General features: G+C 45.6%; 1 protein-coding gene across 7 annotated transcripts in view; it reads left to right on the top strand.

Moving 5' to 3' along the window:
* The first annotated feature begins 231 nt into the window (after nucleotides 1-231).
* RNF152 (ring finger protein 152) overlaps nucleotides 232-24406 on the top strand; it is a 44897-nt gene continuing 20722 nt past the window's right edge. The window contains exon 1 of one of the 7 annotated variants that reach the window (XM_072329600.1): nucleotides 232-280. The gene's annotated coding sequence lies outside the window, so the exon portion shown is untranslated. Of the gene's footprint in view, nucleotides 343-435; nucleotides 565-647; nucleotides 672-9800; nucleotides 9974-19359; nucleotides 19436-24406 lie in introns of those variants that run through there. The other 6 variants (XM_072329603.1, XM_072329601.1, XM_072329602.1 and 3 more) reach the window with 6 other exon arrangements.

The raw sequence follows: 24406 nt of genomic DNA, 5'->3' as shown, positions 1-24406 counted from the left end.
CGGGTAGAGGTGTTACCGCTGCGCCCCGAGGCAGGACGTCAAACCGCAGAGCCGTCCCGATCCCCCCAGGCGGGGTCGGGCTGCAGCGGGGGGCACGCCGGCCCCCCGGGCGGGAGCCGCAAGCACGCCTGGGCGGCTCCGTCGCTCCCCGCCGCCCGAGCTCCGCCTCGGCCCCGCACCCGGCGGGGCGGGGGACGGGGGGGCGGCGCTGGCTGCCGGGGCGAGGGCGCCGGCTGCGGCGGGCGCGGGGCGGTCGGCGGCGAGGACGGCCGTCGGCAAGGTCAGTGGTCGCCCGGGAGAGGAGCGCGAGGCGCGACGGATGCCGCGGTGCCGCCGCAGGGGGTGAGGCGACGGCCGGCGGTGAGGAGGGGGGAGCCGGGGCGGGGTGGGCGCGTCGCCCCCGCCACACCTCCCGCCAGCCGCTCCTCCGCCCCGGCCGGAGCCAGCCGCGCGTTTCGTAAGCGGACGCCGCGCCCGGCTCCGCCGGCGGCAGGACGGAGCGGCGCGGCCTCCCGGTGCGAGCCGCGGGCTGTGGAGAGGGAGGCGGCGACGGCGGCGGCGCAGGTAATGGCCCGGCGCGGGGGTGGCGGGGCGCGAAGGTTACTTAGAGAGCTGCCCGGTAGCGCCCGCCGCATCGGCGGGGTGGGCTCGTCCTTGCGCTTCGCTAGCGGGTAAAGCCGGGTAACTTGCGGACTTTTTGGTTATCATCGCTGTAGTCTACGTGGAGTCTATGGCTTTTTTCTTTCTTTCTTTCCTTTATTTATTTATTTATTTATTTATTCAACCCCCACCTCCCCTCCTCTTCCTTCCCATGCTGGCAGTTAGCGGAGCGGATAGGCGGTCGCCCGGGAGCTCTCGCTTAGCGCAGGGTCCGCACGCAGCCCGGCCCCGCAGAGCGGCGCGGAGTTGGGTGCGGGCGGAGATGCCGCCTCCCGGCTCAAGTCGCGACGCGGATCTCCCGAGCGGTTCCCCGAGCCGTGCATCCATGGGCGGGCTGTGTTCCGACATGCCGGCTCGGGCTGGAGAGACTTTCTTGGAAGCTTCTGCAGCGTGGATATGCCTCAGGTCGTCAGGCGGGGAGACACTAGGGTGTGTGTTTCTGTCATAGAGGTGTATATATTAAGAAAATGAAAGGAGAACAAAGCAAACAGGCTTCTGATAAGGTCCTGTTAATGCAGCTACGAACACTGTAATTTCGCTGTTCTTGTTTTCTCGTTGAAACTCTTTCCCTCCTTCTTGCAGATACGGTCGTTTTTTAATATTATCTTTCAGAGATCTTTGCATTTGATACAGATTCACTCAGGTTTTGAGTCTGCCTGAAGCTGGCAGAAAATATCTGTAACCTTTTGACTTGCGATGTCACCGACGTGCTGCTCGTAGCCTCCTGCATGCAGGCGGAGGTCACAGCCCTTCTGAAGTGCCCACCGTGTCTGCACTAACACAGGACTTCGCAGCACGATGATAAGCGTGATTTAGAAACAAAGCCTTCCGCTTGAAACGCTGTTCTTGGCTACCTAACGGGATTGGGTTTGAGCTTCTTGTTAACTGCACGAGAGGTGAAACGTGTAGCAGTAACTGGCTGAGGCGTATGGGGTCAGGATGACTTGGGGCCGTTGCTGTCAGGGCACTGATGTATATCACAAGGGTGGATAATTCCATGTGTGCACAATGCTTCTGTTGGTGACATGGCCCAAAAGCTCATATCTCTACTTGTGTCTATTGGAGGTTTTGCACAGCTTGCCAGGTATGTGAGGACAAATGGGAAAGGTTTGCTGTTTGACATGGGGGTAGAGAAGTTGTTGGGGCAACGCCTGGTCCAAGTTTTATACATGTTGCAAAGTCTCCTTAGAAGCAGCGGACAGTGATGTTGGACATCCGGATTAGAAACGCCAGCAGGGCAGTCAGTGTTATTTCTGCCTTAATATGATGTGTTTAAATTATACACGCAAATGAAGTAGCTTGGAAGGAGCCACTCATCCAGATAGGCTCCAGCATAGCAGTGTGTGCTGAGAGCTGGCAGGTAGAGGCTTCTGGGCACCGCTCCCCATTCGACTCGGTGGGTCTTTAGCTCTGCCAGAATCCCTGTGTGTGTTTTTCCAGTGCCTCTTTCTGGCTCCATTCAGGCTTCTTGCATTGACCCCTTGATGGAGCGGAGCAGGAGCTCTATCAGTCACAGCCCTATGGGGGCTTCAGCACAGTTTTAACTTACCGAACATATTGTCCTGGTGAAATTAAGGAACGATACACTCAAGTGAGTTTACATGCAGGGATGTTAAGTTAAGGGCTGCTTTCCATAAGCTTCCCAGGTTGTGGACTGTGCATCTTTTGTGCTTGCATAGTGCTTGGAGCAGATGCCATGTAATGGCTGGGTTGGAAATGGAAAAGCTGACCTCACTTGGGCCCAATGCATACAGAGAAGGAGCAATGCTACTTCTCTGGAGTTCGGTGAAGGATTTCAAGCAGAATTAACTTTTCTAAGTCACTGAAGTATTTTTCAGACCATGACCCCAATCAGCGGGTCGTGCCTGGAGGATGCATCTCTGCAGCGATATGTGTGATGTAGGTGATGGGTTGGTGTGACTCTACCAAAGACCCAGTGATTTGTATTTCTGCACACAGTGTTGACTTCAGGGTCTGGCCAAGGGCACTGGCCTTCTATTGGTCTTATATTCTGTATATCTGTATTAACTTGTCAGCCAGTCCTACATCCCTTCCTTGCATCAAGCAGCAGTTACTCGGGCAAGTAATTTCCCTGGCTAGAGTGTGGTTGTTCAACTGAGTAAGTGTTGTACGCTCTGAATAAAAGATGGTGCACTCGGGGCATGAGTGCTCTGTGCTTCGGTGCAGAATGTGGACAGTGCATTCCCAGAGACTGAGATCCTGGCATGCCTTAAATTCTGTCCTGTTCTTAGGCTTTGCCTCTGTCTGGTGAGTGGGCTGGGAGGTGGATTCTCCTCTCATTCAGAGTATGCAGAGCTTCTGGAGAAATTCCGCAGCTGTTTTGGGTCAGCCCAGAGCTTCCTGCTTGGTCTGCTGGTCCTGTTTTCTCCACAAATAGCTTTGCTGCTTCTGGGCCCTGCAAAGGAGGGGAACAGAGAAGCCAGCCCCCAGTAGCGATATGGCTCTGGCCTGTCCAGCTGCAAGACGTGTCATGGGCAGCCGTCCAGGCTTCCCAAAGTCTCCTGATCTAGTGAGGCCTTAACCCCTCTCCAAGCAGCTGTTTTTCTGCCCACAGCAGAGTTGCCCATCTTTTAGGCACTGGCTTGGTGTGTCCTGGTGCAGGTCACCAGCGTGGGGACTGTGATGTGTCCTGTCTGATCTGGCTGTCCCAGGTGAGGAGCTGAGGTCTGGAATGGGATTACCTCCCTGGCAGCAATCTCAATGAGCGAGGAGCCCCAGCAGCTTCCACATTCACCCTTAGGTAACAATCCTCCAGCTTGCACCAGTGGCTGGCAGTCCTGAAGGTCATTGATCTCGCACTTGTTAGGATTAGAGGCTGGATAGAGGGGAAATCCTTGAAGCAGTGCTGTCTTTGGCAGGGAAGAGATGAGGTTTGGCCACTCTCCATTCTGCCCTTGTAGTGGTCAAACCACCAGGGCCTGTGCAGGCCTGGCCATGCTGTGGTGTGAGCATGGTCCCCATGGCAGGGGTTAGTGTGAAGTAGTGCAGTAGGAGGGCTGAGGAGGGCCTGAAAATTGCGTTTCTTCTCAGCATGGCTGCTTTTTGGTTCATAAAGCAAGAGCTGCTTGAAGCCTGGGAGGGACAGCAGGCTGGCAGACACAGATGGGAGCCTGCTGTGTGACCTCCAGGGCTCCTTGGGCTGAGTGGAATGAGCAGGGAGGACTTTGGCAGAGGTGTGTGATAGCATTGCAATTATCTGGGTGCTTGCAGGCATCACCTCTGTTGAGTTCAGTGGTGATTAGATTGTCCAGAAGACAACACTCAGTGCCATGTGTTTCTTCCAGAATAGCTTCAGTGAATGAATACAGTCTTAATTCGCTTGCAGCAGCCCCCTGCCAAGTGTGGCCTGTTACGTACCCATTGTCAGAGTGGCCCTTCTGAGACTTCCAGCGTCCATCTTTGATGTCAGAACTGTAAGCATCACCTTAGAGGTCTAAGCTGGATCTCTAACAGCCTTCTAGAAGGTGTGCTGTGCCACTAAGATTAGAAGCAGCTGTCAAAGTCAGGTGGAGGAAGAAGCTGTGTAGCTGGAACCCCGTGGTAGGTTATAGAGAGTGCAGAGCACCAGACAGTACAGGAGGGCTGCAGGTTCTTCTGTCCTTTCCCCAATGCAGCAGTGGCTAGTGAGGTGACACAGCAAACACCTGTGACAGATAATAGCAAGCCCTTGCAGCAGATGTGTGCGGGTCCTTCCTCTGAGGTTGCTGGCCTTAGAGCTTCCATGTGAGAAGCCCTGGGGCAGGAGCCCTGGGTGAAGCATTGCTGCTGCCTTATCCCTGCCTGCTTGTGTTAACCAGCACTGGATGTTTCGAGTCAGCTGTACATGCTTAGTGATGGGCTGGTGCTTTCTGCGTTAGGTTTTATGCCAAGAGCTGGGGAGGGATGCTGTGGGCTCTGTCTGAACCTGAGGACCTGGTAGCTCCAGGTTACCCAGGCTCTGAGGGCAAGGAAGGATGACAGTGAAGCTTGCTTTGTTAGGAACATCAGCATGCAAAGCTTGTGACAGTTGCTGCCAGCGCCTGCTAGACCAGGTAAAAATACTAGAAAGAAAGAAGGAGGGGGTGTTTACATATGGGAGCATACAAAGACAAATAGAGTTTTTTTAAAAGCACAAAGCCTATACAGTGACTGTGCCATCAGACACGTTGCCTCTCGTCAGCTAATATCATCTGCAAATAAAGCAAGTCAGGTTGTTGGTATTGCAGCTGCTTTCTCTCATGAAGCAGGGTGAGCCGGACCTGTCTGACTCCGAGAAATGTGTTGACAAGCAGCCTGAAGTCCGAGGTGCAATGGGTAATTTCCTTAAGAAAAACAACAACAAAACCGCACATGAAAACAAACCAGCAACAAACAGTGTGAGACTTATCATCCAGGATGAGCATGTACAGCCATAATGTTTGCTTGCAGCTGTATTTTCTATGACACACTCTTAGAAGTTGCTCTTCGGCTGCGTTCACCAGCAAACACAGCCTGGAGGCGATCAGCTTCTTCTCTGACCTGCAGTTAACAGCTGTAATTACGTTTAAGCAGGTTTTGGTGTGGGAGGGGTTCAGATGCTTGGAGCAGTCAGCTGGGTTTTTTGGGATCCAGGCCTTGGGAGTTTTCATCTTGACCTTGGGCAAAACACATCAGCTGCTTTGTGTTTCTGCTTTTCAAATCCAATCTGTTATGATTCATTTCAGAGCAACTGATTGATATCAGTCTTGGTTTCCTCATCTGAAACAACCCCAAAATCCCCAAATGTTTGTGCACGAAATTGAAGTTCAAATATGAAATCTCCCTCACTCCTCCCTGCTCTTTACCTCTGATAGCGGTGGAAGGAAAAGAATCATTCGTAGCCATCTGCTGGAGGCATCAATCACGCTGGGAGCAGTCTGCTGGTTGTTCCACACGTTATTAATGATGAAAAGATATAAACATACGAGCTCATAATTATGTTGCATTCAAATTACTTACAAAATAATGACATTAGGAGAACAATGAGGTTACAAAATCCAGCGGACAGAAAGCAAGGAAGTGCCAGAACTAACATTACGCGGCTCCCCTTTGCGTCTGCATTATGATACAATCTTTAATTCTGTAATTGCATCATTTTTTCCCTTTCAGAGTCCCTCTTTTAGTAGGTAGGTAATTACTGCATAATTCATTTTCTCTTCCCCATTTACTTTCTGAGTGCATCTCCACATATTTACTTTACACCCCACCCCGACCCCACACTGATCAGTGCTGTTAGTTCCTTCCTGGGGGCTTCACAGGCAGGGAAGCTCTTACTCTTCCAACATCTCAGATGCTGGCACTGCATTCATTTTCAGGAGCGGAGGCAAAGAGTAAGCAGAGCTCAAATGATGGAATCTTCTTCAATTTTTGGCTGCCTAAAAATGATGCTGAGGGATGTTGTTGTTTTTCATTCACCCCAGAGTACCTGCCGTGATGTAGCAGTTCATCTGCTGGAAATACAGGGACAGCTGACTGGAGCTGGAAGTCTTGGCACTCTTGCAGGGCAGCCTTAGATGCACTGGATTTGCAGAGAGCAGGGAAAAACTGCTTTTAGTGACTTGCTGAGCATCTTATGAAGACTGACTGTGAGAGAAAGTTAAGTCCTGCCTGCAAGGTGGTGTATCCAATTTTGCAAGTCAAGTTGTCTCTCCTGACATGCCTTGTTCACTTATCTTCCTTGCTTCCACTGAGTGGGACAGGGGCTGAGGGACCGCCATCACTTTTATCACACAGCCCCTATCTTTTTTGCCTACAGCAGCTGATTTGCTGGTTTACAATTAGAGATAGCATCAGTGAAGATGTGTTACAGGAGCTTGGTGAAGGTTGTAGAGTCATTTCTCGTGGTACTTCTTAATTTCAGAGTGCTCAAAGTTCACAGACCTTGTATTAAGCATGTAACACATCTGAGCTTTTATGTAATTTTCTAGCTGGACAAAGGGAAATGGGAGAGAGACATAAAAAAAAATTGACCTGTCACATGAATCTGCAATGACCCTGGTCATCCACAGGGCTTAGACCTTTGGGCTGCAGCATTAATTTCTAATCCATGAGCTTGCACCAGTTGGCTGTGATACTAATTGCTAGAATGGGGTGATGTGCTCTGGGAAGCTTGCTGTCCCAGGTCCCGTTTTGGGATGAACTAGGCAAGGTGCTGCTGCTTCCCAACTCCTCCTTGCCTCTGTTCCTCCTGCCTGGGTTTTTATCCCGTCCATCTGTTTTGGTCCTATCCGTCTATGACACCTGCCTCCTGCCTCTCCCCTGGCTTGCTGGTTCCACTGCTGTAGCCCATGCCCTTACCATTGGTGCTGTCACTGCCACCTATAATTTTTCAGAGGTCCTGGATCTAGATACCATAGTGGGGTTGTGTGCCATCTTGATTGAAATCTAGATCTAGAATTTTTGTATTTCCAAACTGTAGATAAAGGCCAGTCCAAAACCATGAGTGAAACATTTTTTGGGGATTAATCTTCCTTGCTTTCAGTGTACAGCTATTGCTGTGGACATCCTCCGAGATCAGACAGTAGGGTAAATGGCTGCTTTAGGCCAACCCTGTACAGCAGCTTTCTACTTAAAGAATATGCCGTGCTCTGCCTGTTTCTCAGTGTTTCTTTCTATGTATTCTCACTTGATCTTACCTAGCTTATTCTACTGTTAAGCCTGGGTAAATACGCTGTTTAATAGGTCTGAATATGAGGCTTAAATTACTTTGCTTCGTAGAAGAATGAGGAAGACTGGCCACTTACATTTCTTTCTTGGGGGTATGTGGAAGTAGGTTCTAGAGGCTGGGCTTCAACGGAGGAGCAAACTGTTGCATCTCAGTCACTTCCTGGAGATAGCATGTAGCCTGATCCAGCAATTAGATACTTTTTTGCCTGTATTTAAATTATCCTTACCAATTTACAGCACTTGTCTTCCTAGAGCTTTGTTCAGAGGAGAGGAGGGGGAGGAAGGTTGGTATAAACCTCATGCTGCAGTAAGAAAGGAAGAAGCAGAAATTATGCTGAAATGAGTGTAATGATTGGCTTTCTTTGCTCTCTTGGAGCTTTTCTGTTTCATTAAAATAGATGAGGAAAAGTGGATACCAGCAAAGAAAATAACAGTTGCCAACAGAGAAGGGGCTTGGAATGGCCAGCCTGACCTGCAGTGATACAAAATGGGATGAAAATGGTTTTAAACTCAGGCTTGTGTTCTTGGGAATTTGTGATATTAATCATGATCACGACAGATCAGAAACATGTCAAATGAGAACAATACAAGAGTGACGGAACTGAGTGTCTTTAAAAGTTTCGAATGACTCAACAGATTGTGCACCTCTACTAATTAATTAATAAGCCAGATACCAAAAACTGGCACCGATCATTTCTCCCAGCACTATCACTATGTGTAAACAAGTCCAAGTATTTTGGAACTGAACTTTACCTACTTGAAAATGGTGCTCAGAGGAGCATAGCACTGCTTTTTGGCTCTGATCTGCAGGTTCTTGGGAGCCAAGGATGTTGTCTAAAGAGTTTAGGAAAGGTAATGGGGAAAAAATGGCTTGTGTCAAAATAGAAATCTACACAGCTTTCAGAGGGGGAAAGAAATGGTTCTGTGTGTTGGAAGAAGGTTGCGCATCCCTGACCTGGCCACCTCCAGCCTGGAAGGCAGCCACGAGCGTGTGCAATCTGGTTGAGTGTGAATAAGGGTTACGTGTTGGCTTCAGGTGATCTCTGCTGTAGCCTTGTTCTGGATAATTTGTGTGTTTTTCTTCTGAGGGCAAATCTGGGCACTGCAAGTCATCACAGCTCCATGGGGATATAGGCCATCGCCCTGTGGCGTGGCCCTGTGCTGGATGTGCCTTGCTGGCATCCCTCCACCTCCAGCTCTGCCTCCTGCTCTCATCTTCCTTAGAGTGCCTGTGGTTGGTTGGATGCTGAAAGGCATGGACAGGACTTTGGGAGAGCTGGCTCAGCAGAAGAGGTGGCGAGCCAGCTGATGCCAGTATTAATATTCTTTCAGAATTGATGGATGAGACGATTATAAAATTGCAGAGGGAAGTGAAACTTAAAAGGAATCCATGTTTTAATTGCGTTTTGGATTTTTTTCAGCAGCCAGCTTCTGAGGTGCATGGCTGATCCTTCTTTTTTTCTGTGAGGTTGTTGACGTAGGCTGCAATATATCGTTTAAAACAAAAAGAAAAGAATAAAAAGAAAGAAGAAAGCCTGGGCCAGGCTGCTTTCTTCACTCTTCAGTTGCATTACATGGGAGTGTGCTGTGTCTAGACAATCAGGTCTGAAAAAGGAGAAGGGAAAAGGAGGCTGTGTTGAGCAGCTCTTACTATACCTGTGGTGGTGAGATGCTCAGGCCTGCATGAGGCATCCAGGTGGTGGACTTGCATTTCCCCTATGCGCCTTCCACTTCTGCTGATAGGAGCAGGATGCTGGAGCCATGCCACGCTCCATGCCAGTCACTGGCATGGGCACTGCCTTGTCTTGTCCATGGTGCAATAATGTTCTAGCTGATGAAGGCCCCGTCTCAACCTGTGAGAAGCACGGATCACAATTTTAGGCACTAGATAGCTAACTTCTGGTGAATGCTGGCTCAAAAATACAGCCCAGATGTTTTATGTGCTGTGTGAGCTTTTTCTCATGGACAGCAGTTTTTTGCTGGAGTGTGCTTCGTCTAGAACTGGACCAAAACATTTTTCATCCAATTTTGATATTCTGCAGGCTTTTAAGAAAAACACCGCTTGGTAATAGTTTTCCATAGCCCTACTTTCCTCTGGGATTGAAAAGTCTGCTGAGTTTCTTAAACCCTAATTTGCCCTAATTGCACTTATTTTGAGAAAGTACACACGTAGGTAATTTAATTAAGAGGAGGAAGTATCAGCATGTTTTCCTCTTGTCCCCTCCTGCTTTCTCCTAAGTAAAAAGCTGAGAGAATGAGGCATCTTTCTAGAAGGTCCTGTCCAGAAGTGTGGACTCTTTAAGTCCCAGACTTGGCAAGTCCTGGCATTTTGGTGGCCCTTCCATCAGCTGCAGGTCAAGTTGTGTAAGGGGTGTGCTCAGGTGTTGGGTGGACTCTTTCTAAAAGTGATTAATTTGGGTGGAGGTGTTCTGCCTGAGTGCCCTGGCATGCTGGTTTTCAAGCTCCGTGCCCTCTCCCTCCCTCTGTCCCCTGGAAGGATGTTCTGGGTCTGCTTAGCAGTGGCAGGTTCCCACTTTCCCCCTGCTTATCTTCCCAGGGCAGCATCTGTGATCCACGTGGTGAAGTTTAGAGATGAATTCCTCTGGCTGCATTTCCCACCCTAGTGCAGGTTGGTGTGTTAATGCTTTGACATAATTAGGAAGAGTGGCATACTGAGGAGACTGCTTGCTGTGGGAGGCAAGGTAGCTGACACTCTGCATGCTGTGTCAGCCCAGGCAAGAAGCAGTTGTGTGGATGTTAAGATTTTGTGGTGTGTTTGCATGTGGTGGCTGTATGTCAGGCACAGCTGGCAGTGCTGATAGAGGGATTTCTATTATACAAACACTTGCTGCTTAGATGGGAAAAACTTGCTGATAGTGGCATTCGATGTCCAACAGTTCAGCTGCTACTGCTGGATCTGTGCTAGGAAGGGCTCATGGCAGCAGGATGTGGTACTGAGCCATTCCTCTCGCTGTTTGGAATATTTAAAATCTTCAAAGCTTTATTGTTAGCAGTATTGCATAGAAATGAATGGAGTTGTGCTGTTTGCAGGTGCTTGGGAGCCTGTTTTCTTCATTCCACTGTGGCAGGTCTGCTAACATCGGTGACTGCAGCTACATATTGCTTGTCCAGGTGTAGCTCCATATCCAACAGCTCCTTGCTGAGCTGGGGACAGGCAAGCTTGGGTGGTGCTCTTGAGGTGTTATGGTAGCTGGGGGATGGCTTGGGCTCAAATACGAGGTGATGTTGCTGCCAGCTGCAGCTGAGCACAAGGTGTGCTGGGCTGGTTCTGAGTGATGGGGCAGCTCCTGCACATGGGGCAGTGTGGGCTGAGGGCATGTTGTATAATCCTGGGAAATGCTCATTTAGAGGCCAGCGTGGTTATTTGCGTTACTGATGAGATCAGTAGACTATGTTCATAGTTCTAATTATGGACCTGTGGATGACTGGCATCAAACAGAAGGGATTTTTGTATGTGTGTGTAATTCATGAGATCTGCTGTTCGAACCTTCACTGATACTCTCATTTGTTGTCTTCCAAAGTGGTAGTGAAGCTGAAGAATTCTAGTTGTGTTGCTGACAAAAGGAAACAAAGGCAGCTGTTGCATTGGGGTAACTTGGCTTCCCAGAGGCTTGGCTGCTCCTGAGCACTGGTGTCACTGCTGATGGGTGAAGTACTGCAGGGCAGGTGAAGTGCAGAGGGATCTGCTTCTCTTACCCTCTAAGCGTCCATTCAGAACTGATGAGCATCTGCCTTTGTGCTGGAATGCTCTTATTTTCACAGGATAAATCAAAGGGCCAAGCCCTGTGCTTCGGTGCTGTTTGTTCTTGGTATCTGTCACAGTGATTTAGGAAAAATTACTTCTATGAAGAAATGGTGTTAGTAGCAACCTGTAGTAGCTTTGCAGGTTACTCTGCTTTGTGTTCTGGTGGTACGTAAATGTGGGCATAGTTCTCCACTTCTTGCCCATTCCTTTTTCTAACTCCAAAATGCTTATGGTCAGTTTAAAACTAGTCAAGATTCTCACATAGGCCAGTGCCCAGTGTTTTTTTTTTCCTGTTAGTTCAGACTTTTGTTATATTAGTTAGTACCAGAGATGTGGGCAGCTCCTAGCTCAGTCCAGTGCCATGTGCTGTTTGGAATGGCTTGCCTGCTACTTTGCTGTCCCGGTATCACAATTCATGAGCTTCTCTAATCTGTTTCATTTGCAATGCACAGCTCTGAACAGAAGCCAATGCCTCTCTTACAGGGGCTGAGGTCATTGGTGTGACATGCTCCGTGCTCTTGAGATGCAGTAGCTTCTCCCTTGCACAAATCCTATCCTGCACAGTAACAAGCAGATCCCATTTTATTTCCACGTGGCTTGCTCATGCAGTGGAGAGGATGCAGAGAAATGTATGCAAGCATCTTGGTGGGGGAAACCACCTTTGAAGGCTCCAGTAGTGTTAAACGTGACAGAAATGCTGAGCTTCTATGTTAAGTACATCCCTTCCAAGAGGAAAAAAACCCCTTGGTTGTACTTTTGAAAGCAAAACTGTTGGCAGATTGTGCATTAAGTAACTGCCTCTATGACATCGTTAACATTTTATTTTTTATTCTTGCTACCGAGAAGGAAAATAAATAAGAGACTGGGAAGGACAGGTAACCATTAGTTTGGGTTTTTGTTTGTTTTACTCTTGTGCATCCTTGTTCTCAACATCTGATGTCCTGGCAGCCTTTTACGATCTCCTCTGAGCAGGAGACTTGGTGATACGAGTCATCCAAAGCAGTGAGTCCTGTCAGTAGTGCTCTCTGTGCTGGCCTTATTAAAGTAAGTTTTTAAGGTCACTGAAGATGAGCTTCATCTGTAAATTGGCTGTAGCACACCAGGAATGCGTGGCTTTTTCACTCATGTCAGCGTAGATGTGCTCAGGCTCTCTGGATCTTGAGGTTGCTTGGTATCTCAAGCAGCTTATTAGGTTTCTTTGGACTATCATGTGATATAGTTAGTAACTGGTAGTCTATTTCAGGAGTGCATCATGGAAATAAATTTGATTAGGAATAGTGCACATACATCTTCCATCAGTATTTTGGCTGCGTTTTCTAGCTTATAAAGTTCAGAATTCCAGATACTGGGAAAATCTCTTCTTGCAAATTCCCTTCATGTGAAAAGCTGGTGCAGAATAGTTTGGTTGTAGCAGAGGGAGAGGCCAGAGGTGCCCTGCACCTCCCAGAGCCAGAGAAGCTGAGTCTCGCAGGCCACACGTTGTTAGCTTTGTAAGCTTTGAGAGTGCAATGGATGTTTGGAAGCAATGAAAATAGATGGCCGTGTGGCAAGTACAAGAAATGATTAACTCCGCTGCATTTATTTTTACAGTGAAATTGCATTTTCACATCTCCACGAGGGATACTTTATCAGGATAAGAACCCAGCAAAGCATTTCTTTTTGTGGACATAGCAATTTTGGCGCAGATGTGATGAAATTAGCGGCTCTGTTGATGAAAACACAGTGAGTTGGTAAAGCTGCAGTTTTCAAACTATGGCTGCATTCTCTCTAAGGACACTTGGCGATGTGGCTGTGATGATCTGAGGTTGTATTTCTTCACCTTCCAGATTGGCTGGAAAAGGTATGTTGGGCAGTGATCGTCACAGTGTAATTAAGTCGTGGAGATTATAGAACAAAACCTGGGATTAAAAATTATGCAGGAGATAAAACATTATTTGGTGGAAATTTGATTTCACTTTTTAGTGACTCAGAGAAGTCAGCAGTTAAGATCTGAATCATGTTTTTAAAGGTGTTCTAACAGGACTTTCAAAGTTGTGGGCACACCGCATTCAAGCAGTATACCTGTAAAAACTTGTGAGTACCAATTGCTTGTGCTTGTGAATGGGACAATTGCTTGGCCCACCTACTTTTTGTGTTTGCATGCAAAATAATTTACGTTTGCAGTAGAGCATTCTGTGTGCAGGCAGGTTATGCGATGCTGATCTGTGTTCAGGCAAAACAGGCTTGGGAAAGGTAAGTTTAGGTAGGTGCTTGGGTAGGGCTGAACGTTTACTGGAGGCCACCAAATTATGCCTTGTAAAGAAAAGAAGGTGAAAAATAGAGTGAAGAAGACAGAGAGGCTACCTGGTTGCTGTAGCTAGGACCCAGTCTATTCAGTCAGCGCAGTGCACTGTTGATGACAGGGAATTATGCAGGGCTCTGTTTCAGCTGGTTTCCAAAATGACTCAGTATAAGACCTGACAGTGAGGTCATGTGGATTTCTTTTAAAGGACCTGTTGTACTAATTAGGTTATGTTATGTGGCTTAGCATTAGTTAAGCATGCTCAGGGTTACTGGTAGGAGTTCAACCTTTAATTTCCTGCTGGAAGCAACTTCCCTTCAAGATGTACAGGAGTTGTCATTAAAGACCGTAACACATTAATCCCCATAGCACTGTTTAAATTATGGAGGAAAGGGGATCAAAGAAGCTGCAGAAAGGAGAAGGGGAATTATTGAGTTGTGCAATTGCACGGCTTAACACTCGATGTCACAGGGAGAAGATAAGTTGTGTCAGTGTTAGTAAATATTTGAGTTGAGTCTGTTCATCTGCATGTCATATATGTATATATAAATAAGTGGCAGCTATAATTATGTATAATGGCTTATGTAATTGCTTGAACAGGGCAGCAAAGAAAGTAAGATTTCCAGACTATTTCTTTGGCTCATTACAAACACCCAGTTCCTCCCTCTCCACCTCCAGGCACTCCAAACTCTGCTCACACGTTATCTGAGTTCACCCTGGCTTCCTGCTTTTCCCTGTCCCCATCCACCCTGTTTCCTCTTGTTCCTGCCCTGGTTTCCAGCTCCTGCAGGGAGCCCAGTGTTTTCACTTGGGTTGTTTTCTGCAGCCTGCTGCCCCCTCCTTAATCTCCAGCTCACAGTTCTAAATTTCTATAGCAGGTGTAAGTTAGAAAAAAAAACCTCTTATTTTTTAAGCATCCTCGTCCGGTGTTAGTTTCCAGATACTGTGCAAAGGATGGGTGGAGTTGTGCTACAGGGAAACTTGGTGTGAAACCTGCCATGCCTGAAAGAAATCTCCATCTCTTGAACAGTAATTCCAGAGGTGTAATTCTCTGAAGGCTCAGACTCTGATTTTTTTTTATCCTAGAAAGTCGGTGCCCACTAAGAAGACCTTTATCCCCCTGTGCTGCTGGTTGTTTGAAGTACAGGGGCAAAATTCAAGTCCTGAGATATGAGGCTTTGTGTCTCTGGAGGGCTGGGCCTCAGCCCCATCTAAACCAACCAGGCCATTGCGCTGCCAGGCCGTGAGGCAGAGTGAGCCAGTTGTGCAGCACGTGCAGTGGGGTGTCTGTATTTGGCTGGCTGTGGGAAGATGCAGCCATTCCCTCTCATCATGTTGCTGTTACCTGGGAGAAGAGGCCGACCCCAACCTTGCTCTGACCTCCTTTCAGGTCATTGTAGAGAGCAATAAAGTCTCCTCTGAACCTCTTTTTCTCCGGACTGAACAATCCCAGTTTCCTCAGCAGTTCCTCATTAGAACTGTGCTCCATACCAGCTTTGTTGCCTCTGATGGCTGTTGGTACTCATTGCTTTTTTCTTTTTTTTCTTTTTTTTTTTTTTTTCCCCCAGGTCTAACAACTCTCAGTGGCACCTCCAAGTAATGTTTCATTGCCATGCAAAAGGAGGAAAACACTTTGTCAGCAGCCTACTTCAGGCGGAGAAATTTATATCTGTGAGAAGCATATGTACAGAGCAGCAATTACTCAGATCATCAATATTTATACAGCAGATAATAGTCATCATGGACAAGATGAATATTGTCACAACAGCAGTAGTTGCTGTAGGGGGGGGTGGGTGTGGAAAAATAATTGCTAGGTTTCTTTAAACGGGATAATTATTTAACTTTCAAGTGATTGGTGAAAATTGCGTAGAGTCTGAATCAGGTATTCAGTAGGAGCTCATCTCCTTCTAGAAAGTAATGGAAGTGCCCCTCCTGTTTACTCTTGTGTCACATAGGGAAAGCTGCCTGGGAAGTCTTTTGCATGCTGTTTTTGCTGAAGGCAGTACTGGTGTCAGTAGTGGAATCAAAAATGATGAAAAAAAAACCCCAACAAAACAACAGAGAAAAGCCCAGCGACTTGTTTTGAAAATAGTTATGTTCCCTTGCAGACAGACAGGTGTTTGTGGATGAGATGGCCACAGCTGTGTGCACCTGGCTTTTATGAGCCACAACCCAGTTGTGGCTGCAAGGTGGCCATCCCTAGGGCAGACTCTTTACCCCCAGAGACTGCAGCAGCTGTACCAGGGTTCTCCTTTCCCTTCCGTCCACTCCTGTGTCTGGCTGAATGCTCATGTATGTCATTTGTTACAAATAATTGCTGAGTTGTTTTGTTTTTTTTTTTCCTTCTGCTTTTGATATACCTCTGAATAGCTCAATTTTCTTCTGTATACTTGCTAGCTCTTCAGAATGACTATTTAAGGATTTGCACTCATTCAGCTGACTTGGAATAGTAGACAGTGGTCTGCAGTACTTGATGCTCAACATGAAGCTGTGGTGAGTTGGTTGTCATTTGTAACACAAATCACACCAAAAGTAACACCAAAGTAACTCGAGAACGTTCCTGACAGAGCAGATACACAAAAGACCATAAATAGAGCAGCATCGAGCTTCCAGATGCCTTAGCCTAGGGGATGCAGATAATGATGTTGCTGGTGCATTGCCAGGAGAAAGGAGCCCCAGGAGTGGGATTTGAAAAAGCCAGCATCCCAGATAGGGAGCAGTGTAGGCTGGCTTCAACAAGGAAGAGTCAGAAGTAGCTCTTTTAAGTCTGCAGTCCTCCTTCTGTTGCAGGGAGATGCTAAATGGCTCTTTTTTATTCTCTTTTGGAGTTCAGCACCTTCTTCTCTGGTGCAGGCAGGGGAGGAGCCTAGTGGTAGCACTCTGTGTGAGGTGCGGTGCTCACCCAAAGGACAATAGGGCTGTGCTCCTACCTCTGGTGGCACTTGGTCGTGGATCTTTTTGTAGGTAAAGCTGTTAGACTGCCTGGATTCTAGCCCTTCTCCAAATGAATTTTTAATAGAAAATAATTAAACATTCATTGGAGCAGGGACAGGAACCCAGGTCCCTCTCATCCCTCATATTCACTTTTCCTTTCTGACCTGAATATTGAATTATGCACTTCAAAGTAGAATGGGTTCAGCAGGAGGCATTGGCAGAGCTCTGCTGAGCTGCTGAAATTGCTGGTACTTAAAACATTCATCTGGGAGAAGGGATAAGAATGTTATTATTTTGTCAGTTTGATGCTTAGTGAATGAAAGTTTCCTTCTGCAGTGAGTATAGAAGAACTCAGGTTCTTACAAGCTAGTTTGCTTGTAAGTCATTCTCTGAACCTTTCTTTCATTGTAGTAAGTTGCATTGGGATCTAGAGATAATGAAAAGGAACCACTTCTCCCCTCATTTAAGGATATGCTGCGTTTTGGCCTTACTATCTCTTTAAGCCCTGTGCCATTAATATTCTAATTCCATGATGAGATTTTAGCAGTGAGATTGGTTGCTTGCAGAAGTCATGAGTCCCTCTAATTCTGTTTCACTTCAGGTTCAGGCACTGGGGCTTTAGATCGAGGTCTTTCTGTCACACTGGTGGAACCCAATTAAAGTGTTTAGAGGTTTTGATGAATGAGGATTTAAAGATTCAGAGCTGCGTAGTAGTGTTCTTTCAGATTAAAAATTGGAAGAACTTTGTGACAAGGGATGGAGTCAGAATTATGTTGCTATGTCAGAATGTGTATCCTTAACAATTTTCCTTGAGCAGAAGAAAAAGCCTCCTTAGCTTCTGAGCAGCAATAGGGTGAAGCTGCCTCTTCAGTTAGTCTTACAGCTAGTTTGTGGGTTCACTTTGCATTGCCTTCTGGAAATCTTCACAGCGTCCAACTTTTGTCAGAAAGTTCATTGTTTCAGTTTATGGATGGAAGACAGATCACCCTTAACTGAAAAATCAGCTGGAACACTCGGGTTTAGGAATGTTAGCGCCATTTCCCATGGGAACTAATTGGCATGCTTTCTTTTCCCATTCCTTCCCTCTGGGCTTGGCTTTGTGGCTGACTTGCATCTCTTCTTTTCATGCTGAATTGCCCATTGTGGTTGTTGGAGATAAAATCTTGCTCGGAAATCCAGTCTGTTTTGGTGATTGGAGTCATCCCATATGTAAAGACCCTGTACTGGTATTTCGCAGATCTGAAGACAAATAGCCAAATTTCCATTATTTAGGAGGAAGGCAATACTTGCCTTAGTACAGGTAACACAGGCGTTCATTTTCTTCATCAAGGAATTCATCTGAAAATCCACATTTTGCTTAAAACTCACTTTTGGACTAATTTCAAATCAGAACTTTGGCTTAATTTTCAAGAGTAAGATATCATTTTTTAGGCACTTGCAGTAATAAATGTGTCAGCAGAATAATGGCATTTCTTTTAAGGTCTAAGTAGAGTGTGTAGGAGATGGGGGTTTGATTTGCCTGAAGAGACTCCTCTTGGTGGTCTAGCGTAAACGTTTCTACATATTGAACAGAATAAGATTGGCAATGTGCTCAAATTTCATATTAGACTCCGGATTTTACTTTTAACAAGGTAGATTACCTTGCCAAAATAGAAATCAAGACAAGTACTGTGGTTGCAGTAACTGTGGCCTACCGATATATAGTCAGTATTAGAGTAGGCAACGTATGAAGTTTAAATGTGTCTAGAAGATAAGAGCTGGTCTGTAGTAGCCACTTGATAAGAAATTACTCAAGTAGTATTGCTCCCAAATTTGCTTTTAGTATGTAGTCAGTTATTTTTACAAGGCCACTTAGTGCTGTTACGGTTGGCTAATCAGCAACTCCCCTTCAAAAAACAAACTATAAAAAAAGGACCCTTCTGAAAGTCTTGAGGCGTACGGCAGCTTGATCTCTTCATTCTCTCAATCAGGATCTTCTGTCTTTCAGCTTAAAACCTCTTGGAAGCTGCCACTCTCTGTCTCTGTGCTGCTACCATTGAAAAAAAAAACAACTCCAAAAACACACTAGTAGTAGAAGCTGAATGGGAATATCAGATGATGAAGAAGTCTAGGACATGTCAGGATGATTTCGAGGTGGTTGCCTTTTTTGGAAGTTTTTGCTGAATAGTTTGAGATTCAGCCTCCCTCTTCTTTCTCTAAAGGCTGGGAAGAGTGAAGCATTCTTCTCAAACAGAGCCTGTCATATACACTGTGTTTGCTGCAAGTGGGACTGCTTGTAGGATGACTTGTTCTCCATTGGAAAGATCTGTGATGAAAGTCTAGCCCAGTTCTCCTCTTGAGAATGATTACTATGAAAGAGTCTTAGCCCAGTGCAGTACAGTTGCTTCATATGTGGGGATAACTGCCACAAAGAAAAGCTACCCAGACTGGACTCAGACTTGAAGGAATTAGAGACATGAGGCTTTAAGGAGACTGTCAAGTTCTTTGCTAGGAGAGTGGTGAGGTCCTGGAACAGGCTGCCCAGGGAGGCTGTGGATGCCCCATCCCTGGAGGTGTTCAAGGCCAGATTGGATGGGGCCCTGGGCAACCTGATCTAGTAAACGTGGAAGTTTGGTGGCCCTGCCAGGCAGGGGAGTTGGAACTTCATGATCCTTGAGGTCCCTTCCAACCTGGGCCATTCTGTGATTCTGAGTGATTCTATTTATCTTCCTGCAGAATCTGTGTGATTATTTAAGTTGTATGAAAATAATGATAAATTTAAATATGTAAAATAAAAAAAAAAAAATCACACTGGTGTTCCTGAATATGCTCATAAATAGACAAAATAATCCGGTGAAAAGCGTTTTATATAAGGAAATGTTCATTTTAAGAGGAAATAATGCCCATCTTCAGAAGTAGTTTAGGGAAATAGCCTCACACCATGTTCCACTTCGGAGTCTTGATTTAGTTTGCATCTTTTCTGATGCAGCCACATCCTTGGCCCAAGGAAGAGTGCATAAGGGGCTGCTAATGCTCTAATGCTGGTAAGAAGTTATGCAAGGGAGGAGTACCATCTTCTGACAATACTTTCATCTTTATATCCAGTCCTTTGGATCCAGCATGACCTAAAGGTGAGTGGAGAAGGGCAATGGAAGCATGCACCCAGGACCACAGGAATGTTACTGTTGCAGCCCTTGGAGGATCCCATTGTAGCTCAAAGAGATGTGTTGCTGCTTTCTTGTCAAAGTCTGTGTGTGGATAGTCATGGGTTTCTCTCAGAACCTCACATCTCTTAAAGTATAGCCATTGTTACTGCAAAGAAAAGTTTGAAAACATGACTCCTTCCCCTTAAGAAGGCAAACAAAAAACTCACTCTGTGTTTTGAGGGACCTGACTCATCTTTTCCCAGTGCTTGGGTTACTTTCCTCCACTGCCCTCCCCTGTACTGTCTGAAACTCACTCTGGTCTATTGGATAAATTCTTATCTTTTTATGTTAATTAGTGGTTATGAAACAGGAACAAAAAAAATTAAAGATCATGCACTGGCAATTTAATGAAGTGATAAGAATCTACAACTTTGTCCTTTAATAAGATTATAAAACTGTTGCATTTTTAAAACGAAGGGAGATACGGAGGTGGCTGCAACCTATACAAGCACAATTTTAAATCAGAATATCATAACATCATGCCGAGTTGGAGTTTTAAAGGTCTCAGTTTCTGGCACTTAGCGCTCACTTCTTTTGTGCGATTCTAAAAGTTATACAGTGGCGTTTTTCAATCAAGAAAGACCTGTGCATTTTGGTGACCTTTACTGCTTTCTTCAGAGGGTTTTTGCAATCAGACATAAAGGAATGAAAAAATGTTCGGTTTGTTATTTTTGTTTGTAAAGGTCTTCAGCTTAATCCCATTACAGCTGCACTACTCCCAGTTAAGCACCTGTGTTCTGCACCTGCACCACTCTTATTTTGAGGAGGCTGAAAGTCTGCTTGCAAAATCTGAGCTTGTTTGTGAAAGTAAAGCTAAAAAAAAAATATAGGAGGGTAGAATGATGCTCTTAAAAGCAAGAAGCTTTTGTTCTGATATTTCTTCCCTCTTTGGTCCCTCAGCTCCATTAAATATATGATATTTTCTTCTTAATTTAAATTCAGAGCTTTCAAAAAGATTGGCTGTTTTTATCTCTATTGACTGTAGCTGGCACCAGGGGAATTTTATGTGCCTTTCTGAACCCGCTTACCACCACTTGTCGATGTTCTGCTGCTTGGGAACATGAAAGCTCCCAAGAGTCCACGTTAATTGCAGTCTCCTCTGTCAAGAGAGGTTGCTCATTAGAGAATGCAGTTTGTTGTACCAAACAGAGAGCATAGAGAAGCCTGGGCACCCCTGAGTTCTGCTTCCACATCAGGTGGGTGGAATGTCAAGTGGAACATCCGTCTGCTTGGGGAGAGCCATGGAAACGGAGATCAAGTCAGTTCTTACAGCAACAACTGCAACACTTGCTAACTTGGAAGTACTTCTGATGTCTCATGATAATCACCAGACAGTTACACGCTTCATTGCTGCTCCGTGTTTAAAATTGGTGTGGGTTACAGTTATGCTTCATGACTTACTTTTCTACAGATTAATATTTTATGAGGCAAATCCACACTGGGATGGCTGCTAGGAAGGCGGAGTAAGCAAGAACAGTTGCCCTATTCCTCTTTCTTTGTCATCAGCCCATTCTAGTGTAGTAAAAGATACCTGCAAACTGTGTGGTGTGTGTATGATAGATGGACCTTGAGCTGAATCATGCTTCTTCAGCTGGATAATGTTGGTGACCAGCATGAAAAATGGTATGTGTTACTGCTTGCTGGGAATGAGTTGTGAATTCTAGATATAAATGTGTAAATTTCCAGAAACACAGTGAACATCACATGGCGTTGATTGTGGGTGCTCTTCAAGGAGGACGTGTTGTTTTGCCTGGTTTTGTTTGGCATGTGCGTTGCTCGTATCCGCAGAGATGACCTTAAACTTCTCCAGTTTTGTGTCTTTGTATACCTGGGGTCAGTCTGTGGGGGAAGATGCCAGAGATCCACTGACAAAGACAGGAGAGGAAAGGTAATTGCTTTCTGACAGACCTTTTGGCTACATCTGCATAAGCAGAAGGATCCTGTGGTACAGATTGGCCTTTAAGGAGAGTGCAAGTGGTAAGAATGTCTGCCTTTTTGCATGAGGGATGAATATTCTCAGTATTTGTATAGTTTTTAGGTAATTCATAAGGACTTCTGATAAAAACACAGTCTTTTTTTCCACCCAGCTGTATGACCTTTAATGTTTTGACTCTGAACTTTTTCAGGGGAGGATAGTGTAGAAATCGAATCTTTGTCAACTGAATCATTTCATGGGGTCTCTAAAAATTAACTGCTATGCTTGATACCTCGAGTAGTTAGACAAAACAACTAGCTTTAAAAAGAAAAGCACAATCTTCCTTGGTTAAAAGGCACCATGTCCTCCTATATCCCCCTGCTTGCTTGGTGTTTTAAAGGACCTTGTGTTTAAGACAGACAGACTGGGAGCTTTTCAACCAGGAGCAAAACAAACTAATTGCTCTTACGGTTAGATGAGATCTCCAAAGACTGGGTGAGCCACAGCTCTTTGAGTTTGGATTTATTTCTTCTGGCTGACGAGGATACTAGGCAGAGGCTTTCCTGCCAGTCAGCATTTAATTGGAAGAAGTGTCACTTTGACTGAATTTGCTGCGGGAGGAGTGTGAGCGATGGGGTGAGGCAGAGGGCTCTGAGGAGGGTGGGAATCGACGCAATGCCTCGAGGAGCCATCTGTAGAGACGCTTCATAGCTGTGCAGGCAAGGCCTGTTTTGTTATGTGTAGGGGAAGCTAAAAATAAACAGGCGGCAAAATGGTTTCTTAATCATTAGGGTGTGTTGTGTGTTGCTGTCTTAAAGCAATAAAAAGGCAGCATTATTTCAGCTTGTTTGAAGGAGTTCAGGAGAGCAGCAGGATATGGAAAAATGGCACCAGTTCTCCATACACAGCATGGGAAAGCATCTCAGCTTGCCCAAAGGGAGCAAGCCATGAGCCCAGCACCTTGGGGTGTGCTGTGCCCTGTGCTTTCAGATACGAATGCTCTTATCCAGCACAGTCATGGTGCTTGAAGGTGGGGCTGGAAGCATTTGGCTCTGCTCTTTGGGAGTGAGAAGGGGGAGATGGTCTTCTAATCCAAACCAAACTTGAAGCTGGTGGCACAGCTGATTTGAACGGGCTTGCTTGGTCCTGCAAGCCTTGCTGCTCGGTGCTGTGTATTCTGGAGTGCCACCTGCTGGCTCTTGCTCTCTTAGCTCTCTTTTCTAGAAGCAGCTGCTCTAGGAGATGAGAGCTCCAGCCAAAGCTCGTGGTTGTTAGTAATAATAACAGTATTATCTGTTTGTATTGATACCTATATTTATTTATTTATTTTTAATTGCCATGGCACTTAAGGACCCTTTATATTGACAAGGACCTCACCCTGACAAGTGTTCTGCAAACTCAGTGCGAAATAACCCAATACAAGTTCCATTGCTTAAAAAACACGGAACGCTGTATGATGAAGTGGTTTAAAGTTTAGAAAACGATTTTCCCAATAGATGTTGTTTTTCTGGTAAAATATGCAATGCAAAAAAGAGCACACACTTGATTTTTTTTTTAAAGGAGTAATCATTAGAATGAAGGCGCTTGACAAATGAAGTTACTTAAGCAAAAGTTAGGACAATGCTGACCCAACTGTAAGAAGTAACAGTGATGTCAGTGAACTAAATAAATCTGAGGTTCTTTTGGCTAGAAAGCAAGGGATGTTGTAGTTTGTGGCACAGTGCAAACCTGGATCCAGAGCTGAAGTATTCTTCTAAATGCGAACTTGATTTGGTAGTAGAGAAGAGGTATGTCTCGTATCTGCTTTGTCACATTGATTTTCAGTCTGTTGGCCAACTCTTCAACTGGTGTGAATCACGTGGTTCCTGTGGCATTGCTTTGGCTGTTAGGCATTGCTATCACCAGTCTCGTACACCGCTGTAAGGCACACAGGTATTACTTTAACAGAATAGAATTAAGATCTTAACCGAATGGAATTTACTTGAATTCTGCATAGATACATGTCTTCTTAGACCACACCTCCACTTTATAGAGTGGCGAAACAGGCTTTTGGCCTTTCCTCTTTTCTTCCAGCAGTCTGAGTGTCACCTTTTTGGCTACAAGTGCTGTTCAGTGTTATGCTACGTGTAATATATGTTGCGTGTATGTGGTGAAGCTGCTCTGATGCGTGTTCATAAGCTATTAGTGACTTTTTGGGATGTGCTTTTGAGTCTACCAGGGTGGGATAAATGTGACTCTGAACTACCTGCCTTTCCAAAGCAAGATCCTCTAGTTCTTCTACAAGAGGCACCACAGAAAACAGTAATCCCATCAAACAGAAGACTTCTCAGGCTTCGATCACATCAGGGAATGTGACATATGTGAAAATGCCTCGTGTTGTGTTTTTTATTTATTTTTGAGCCAACGACCAGAATGAATGACTCTTTGCAAATGTGTGGCTATGAAACTACTGCTGAATAGTTGGGTGTATTTATCTTATTAGCTTTCCCTGGGCTGGGTAAGAAAAAGAAAACACGGTGCATTGTCTGACTTATGTATTTGCATTCAGTAGTAGACTGGTGTGAGTAAGAGGTAATTCTGTCTCAACCAGTGGCTGACAACATCAAGAAGTTATACCAGAGTCGGTGCCAAAAGCTTTGTTTGCCCTTTGCTTTACCTAGGTAAAATTTCTTTCCTGTGAAGGAAAACAGTCAAACTGAAACGAAAGCTGAAATGGGTTGGCATTTTAATGGAGATTACTGTTTTTGCCCAGGGAGAAAGTATTTGCTTAATTTGGTCTGAAATCACGGATGAATTTGTTCAACTTGAAACTGCATTTCTTTAGTTAGCTGTAACTCAGATTCTGAGTCCCAGGGAATCACGAGACTGGTTTGCAAGTTAGAGACTGCAGTTCAGGGAGTTCTAGCTAATCAGAAGCTGGGGCTTCTGAAGTTGATATTTTCAAGCTTTTCACTGAATACTGAACTGATTGTTGACAATCA

The sequence above is a fragment of the Excalfactoria chinensis genome, chromosome 2 (genome assembly GCF_039878825.1).
Source record: "Excalfactoria chinensis isolate bCotChi1 chromosome 2, bCotChi1.hap2, whole genome shotgun sequence".
Taxonomy (NCBI): Eukaryota; Metazoa; Chordata; class Aves; order Galliformes; family Phasianidae; genus Excalfactoria; species Excalfactoria chinensis.
Note: the sequence above shows the minus strand (reverse complement) of the source record. Positions and strands in the feature narration are given on the sequence as shown.